Source organism: Sinocyclocheilus anshuiensis, unplaced genomic scaffold (assembly GCF_001515605.1).
Source record: "Sinocyclocheilus anshuiensis isolate Anshui unplaced genomic scaffold, SAMN03320099.WGS_v1.1 scaffold392, whole genome shotgun sequence".
Lineage (NCBI taxonomy): Eukaryota > Metazoa > Chordata > Actinopteri > Cypriniformes > Cyprinidae > Sinocyclocheilus > Sinocyclocheilus anshuiensis.
This window is the reverse complement of record NW_015557091.1, coordinates 4,030,135-4,035,738: the sequence shown is the minus strand read 5'-3', so window position 1 is coordinate 4,035,738 and position 5,604 is coordinate 4,030,135. Positions and strand designations below refer to the sequence as shown.

Genomic DNA, 5,604 nt, shown 5'->3' with positions numbered 1-5,604 from the left:
TGTGTGTGTGTATATATATATATATATACATAATGTATGTGTGTGTGTGTGTGTGTGTGTGTATGTATATGTGTGTATGTATTTCAAAAGTTATTTCTAAATATGATACATTAATGACTTGGTAAGGATTGCAGAAGGTCAATTTATCAGTGAAAATTACTAAAGTGTTAAAAAAAACACTGAAGAACCTTTATTTCTTGGAGTGAAGCCTGTGTTGTTTTTGATCTCTGTCTCTCTCTGACTTTGAAGCTATTGAATTGGTGCTTTTTTTTTTTATTACACTGGCAAACTGGGTTTTGAACCACAGATACAGATGACAGCCGTCTGCTTCTGACATGCAGTCAAATGTGATAAATCATCATCTTCTTTCATAGTGACTTGTTAGAAATGTAGAGGCTTTCCATTTATGTTCCTCCCCAGAACTACTACTTTTATATCTTGGTATACACTTGTATATCAAAGTAGAGTTCACAATTGAGTTGTGACTGCCATCAGAGACAATTCAACAACCAGTTTCCATTATTGAAAACACAATTTTATTCCACCGTTATGCTTTCAAAAACGTATGTAACGGCATCCATTTAGCATTAGATCATCAAAAACCAGTAAATTACTTCACAATTCACAAGTAATCACGCTTATCCTGACCATTCCAAGTTGAATCTGTAATAGCACTCATTATATTGAATGTATTTTGTCTGGCACAGACTTTCTTTCAGAGTGGGTATCAATAAATAAAGTACCTAAGATTACAAAAATGTGGTTTCAAAATCTTTTAGTATTCTGCAGTGCTCAAATAATGTGTGTGGAGTCTCTGTCGGTACTGACCACAAACAAAGTCCCTTTAAGCAAGTCAGTTTACTTGGCAGCCATCTTGGGAATGAAGATGTATTGTTGTTTTGACTAATGACACTTTGTTGTAGAATTTTATAGATCGTAGAGAAAGGTCTTCTTTTACTGGCCCAATATATTGGTTACAGGGGTCAAAGACGAGACGTCCCATTTTGGTGTCTGCATCCAATTAAATTTACAAAAGGGATTTTTCTATGCATAGAAAGCATATCAAATGCAAGTGAAGCGTCTACTTTAATGTTTCAAATAACATTTGTGAAAATAAAATGTCAAAATATGGGTGAAATAATGTTCCATCGTCAGTCAGCGTAACAGATGTATTTATGTAAAAATGAAACCATGTACTTATTCTAACCTGTACTAATTAAAATTATTAGTAGAGATGCACCGATTGCAATTTTCTTGGCCGATTCCGATTTCCGATTTTTTGGAAGTCCGATTTTTTGGATTTTCTTTCTAAGAACTATAATTGACAGCATATACAAACAAAAATCTATGCAAATTTCAATGCAAAAATTATTTACATAATAAAATAAATTATTATAGTACAATTCCCCCAATCTGGACTAAGTTACAGATTTTCTCTCACTTAAACAACCCCCAAAATAAAGTGCTCTGTGACTGGAAAGAGGAAGAAATAGTTAACTTAAAATAAGTTGCTGTATGTAACAAAATAGATGTCATTTCCCACTATGTTTATAAATGGTCATTTTTTCCCCCTAATCTTATTAAATGTCATGTTTCACATCAAATTCATACTTTGTTTCAATTAATTCAGTTAGAATAATAAGAAACTGTAGAGTTGTTATCATTCAAATGAAATTGGTATTAACAAACTCTATCTTTCCACTGCTGAGGAAACAGAAGCTGCATCTGAAGTGGCATTAGATGCATTTACACAGACAGTTCTCTGTGCACACAGCAGAGGTGGGGGACTCGAGTCACATGACTTGACTCGAGTCAGACTTAAGTCACAAATTTTAGGACTTGAGACTTGCTTGACAGATACTCATAAAAGACTTGACTTGACTTTGACTTGATATTCATGACTTGAGACTTGACTCGGACTTGAGTTAAATGACTCGAAATAACTTGTCTTTTGTTCAATAAATATCTGTTTGTTTTTGAACGCACCGCAACCTAACCAAGTGTCGCAGCAGGCAAGCAGAGAGAGCTAACATAAGAGCGTGGCAGTGTTGCCAACTTAGCGACTTTGTCTCTAGATTTAGCGACTTTTAAGACCCCTTTAGCGACTTTTTAAAAAAAAAAAAAAAGTGCCTGGCGGCTTCTTGGACAAACCTTATTTAGTTTCTGAGACTCGCCGGTCCTGCCGCACGAGCGCGGGGTCTCTCTTTCCCAGCGCACACACGCCTCTCTCTGCATCTGCTCTGTTCTGCGAGAGGCTGAGAGGAGCAGCGCTTTCAGTTAAAACCGATATTATGTTGCTTCGAACTTTATATTACATGCAAATATTGCCGAAATCACAGCACAGCCATTGTCTTTATCTTATGTGTATTTGATTTCATTAGACAACGTCGTGATTATGAATCAGGATTTTTGTGTGGATTAACATCTAACGGAGAGCTGGTAGTTCTAATGTGCCGCGTTTCAGTCTCCATTTCATATTCATCCCGTTGTCTTACAACAGAAACAGAAAAATATACTAGTGAAAACAGTTTTATTGAGAATTTGGTTGCATTTAAAATACAGTTTGTGAGCACTATCAAATTTATTTTTTTTGCAAGTGGAATGCATTGTAAATGGTTATTCACTGTTTATAAGAAACAGAAAAATATACTAGTGAAAACAGTTTTATTGAGAATTTGGTTGCATTTAAAATACAGTTTGTGAGCACTATCAAATTTATTTTTTTTGCAAGTGGAATGCATTTTAAATGGTTATTCACTGTTTATAAGGAAATGTCAGCTTTTTTTGGCAGTAGCACTTAGTATATGCATGTGTACAGTACAGTGTCTAAAAATGGGTCTTCAGTGTTAGACTTTGAGTGAAAAGCCTATGGATAGTTTATGGGGATGCATAAAAGAAAAAAAATCTAAGTTGCGAACCCAACCTAGGATACACGAACAAACAAAAAAACCCTCAAACTTGCAAGCACAACCATGCACACTCATACACGTGCACACACATTCACTCACAAATATTAATAAATCACACGCACTCAATTCACCTCTCTCTCTCTCTCTCTCTCTCTCTCTCTCACGCACATAGATTAATAATGTACATAAACAGGTGCAAGGTTTGTGTGATTCAATTATTAATATTTTTTTCTTGTTGTTATTCTTTTGTTAAAAAGGAAGGATCTAACTTAAGGATGTGTTCATGTCCCATAAAGGTGATTTTCGATGTTTCTTCCTCTTCTTGAGATCTACAGGCACTTCAGGTTGACAAGCTTGTGTAAAAACATCACACAAGGGTGACAACATAAGAGTATGGTGTAATGTTGAGGAATTCCTGCTCGGGTGGAGGACTGTAACCTCGTGCTTAGAGCTTAACCCTGAAGATTGAACCTTCTTATTCTGATGCAGATTAGTTCTTTGTGTTGTGTATTCGCTTGAAACCATCTGTTCTATAATAATTTTTAACCGTTTGGTGTGGAAGAACCCGTTTCAGAATATTAACAGGTTTTAGCCAGTTTTAACAAGTAAAAAAGTGTTAATGTACATATGACAGGGCCATTTAAAATGTAATCTAGCCCTTAACCGCTGATAGTATAAACACTCTGTTTAAAGCTCATTACGTTAACCTACTTTTATACCTCCTGTTGTTATTCAGACAGTCATACTGTTTTAGTTGCTAATATTAGTTGCTATGAAAGAATCCTGTCCATCATGACATTACAACAACCTCGACCAACGATATGAGTTTGGGGCAAGGCTATCGGTTTGTTTGACCAATGGGAGATGAGAACATGTTTAGGGAAATGTTTAGGTTTTTTCAGTTCTCTTTGGTGACGCTAGTGGTACAGAAATGGCATGCATCACCTATAATATCAGCATGATATTAATTTCATTATTCAGTGCAAGAAAATTATGTCTTCGTAATCTATCATTAAGGAATCTATTAATCTGTCAAATAAATTGCATTCCTTTTCAGCAGACATCACCAAGCTCTCTTATTTTTCAGCCTTCTAACTACCTGTCATATAGAAACAGTTTTTCACAACCCAATAAATTCCTAAAAGATACAATCAAGTAATTTTTTCCCATTGAATATCCTTTTTCAAGTCAAGCTCTTTATTCTCATTGTACCGTCACACATTTTTTTCCCCTGTGAGGTTGTTACATTAAATATATAGAAAAATACAAGTATACATATTTATATTTTCCGTACATACATAAAGTCTTAAATTCTCTTAAATTAGCTTTTGTCAACAAATATATGATCAAATATGTGATTAATCTAATTAATCAGCACCTCATGCAAGTAATTTGATTGACAGCCTTGGTTTAAATCTGTTTCCTGATGGATGTATAGATCAAATGGAAGCAATGATGTGTTTCTCAAATGGCTATGTTTTTTTTCTATTTTTCTGTCTTTCCTGATCATTTTCTCTTCTGCTGGATGCTCATAACCTAGATTCTGCAGTATGTATGTGTGTAAAGCCTTGAGCGGTTTTGCTACTATTTTGAAGTAGAGAGGGGGGTGAAGAGGCCACCAAACTACGCTTCTCTACCTAGATTTTAATGCAGAGGTTTATGCAGTTTGAGAATGTGAGATTAAGTCTCTCAGCTTTTGGAAGCAGAAGATCCTGCTTGCATCTATAAGCCCCAAAAGCAAACCCTCGATGAGCTGGACAAGCTCTTAAATCACTCTGACAGATCAAGAAGAGCCTCAAGCTCCTCATGTGTGTTCGTATCCTGGTCTCGTTACCTCAGTCAAACCCGAATCTCTGCACTCATGAACAGAGGAAGAGAAAGAAATGTCTGTTTTATTGCAGATAGAGTTTACTTTACATGCCTAAAATCTTTATGGGACCTAAAATCCATTTTTAATGATAACATGAATTTTCCAAATTTACTTGATTTAATGAAGTGATGATTCAGTCCTAGATATGAGACTATATGTGATGATTTTCTGAATGTGACAGGATACTAAACAACCTTATGCATTGGGAATTGAATGGATTGTGAAGGGGAGGGGCTAAACATGAGAGGGCTTGGTGACATCAGTGGAGAAGGAAAGTCGTTTCACAGGCAGAGCAAGTTATTACATTTTGATGAAAAATTACAAAAACACTTTTTTTTTTAAATAACACACAGAGGAATCATTCACAATAAGACCAGGAACAAGAAGACTAAAATATAATAATTTTGATTTTGTTGCTTTTAATAAATGTTACTGTTTTCATAGTTTTTCACTAAAATCTAAAAATTTGATCTGTCTCTGAAATTTTTTTTCTTATAATGCACTAACAAGGGTTATGTAGGCGATGAAGAATAATGTTAACCAATGATATCAATCTAACTGACAAAATTATTCAATCCTATAGATGAAGTATGCAGTGTGAAAAGGCCTGTAGGCAAGGCTTCTGTCTACCACAATATTGCAACACTTCATCTACTAATGGATGCAAATAAGGGCAGAACGATCTTTAATTTGGATTTATGGGATATAAATAGTGCCCATTCTCATAATGAGCATCAGCAGAATAAAACATAATACATTTATTATGACCGGCAGGCTTTAACGATGCAGCCAGAGACTAATCATAATCTTGCTTCTGTTTCAGGC

The 5,604-nt window shown here is 35.1% G+C and overlaps 1 protein-coding gene across 6 annotated transcripts in view; it reads left to right on the top strand.

Moving 5' to 3' along the window:
- Nucleotides 1-5,604, top strand: part of LOC107677304 (phospholipid phosphatase-related protein type 5-like) — a 61,928-nt gene that overhangs the window by 20,559 nt on the left and 35,765 nt on the right. The window lies entirely within an intron of this gene.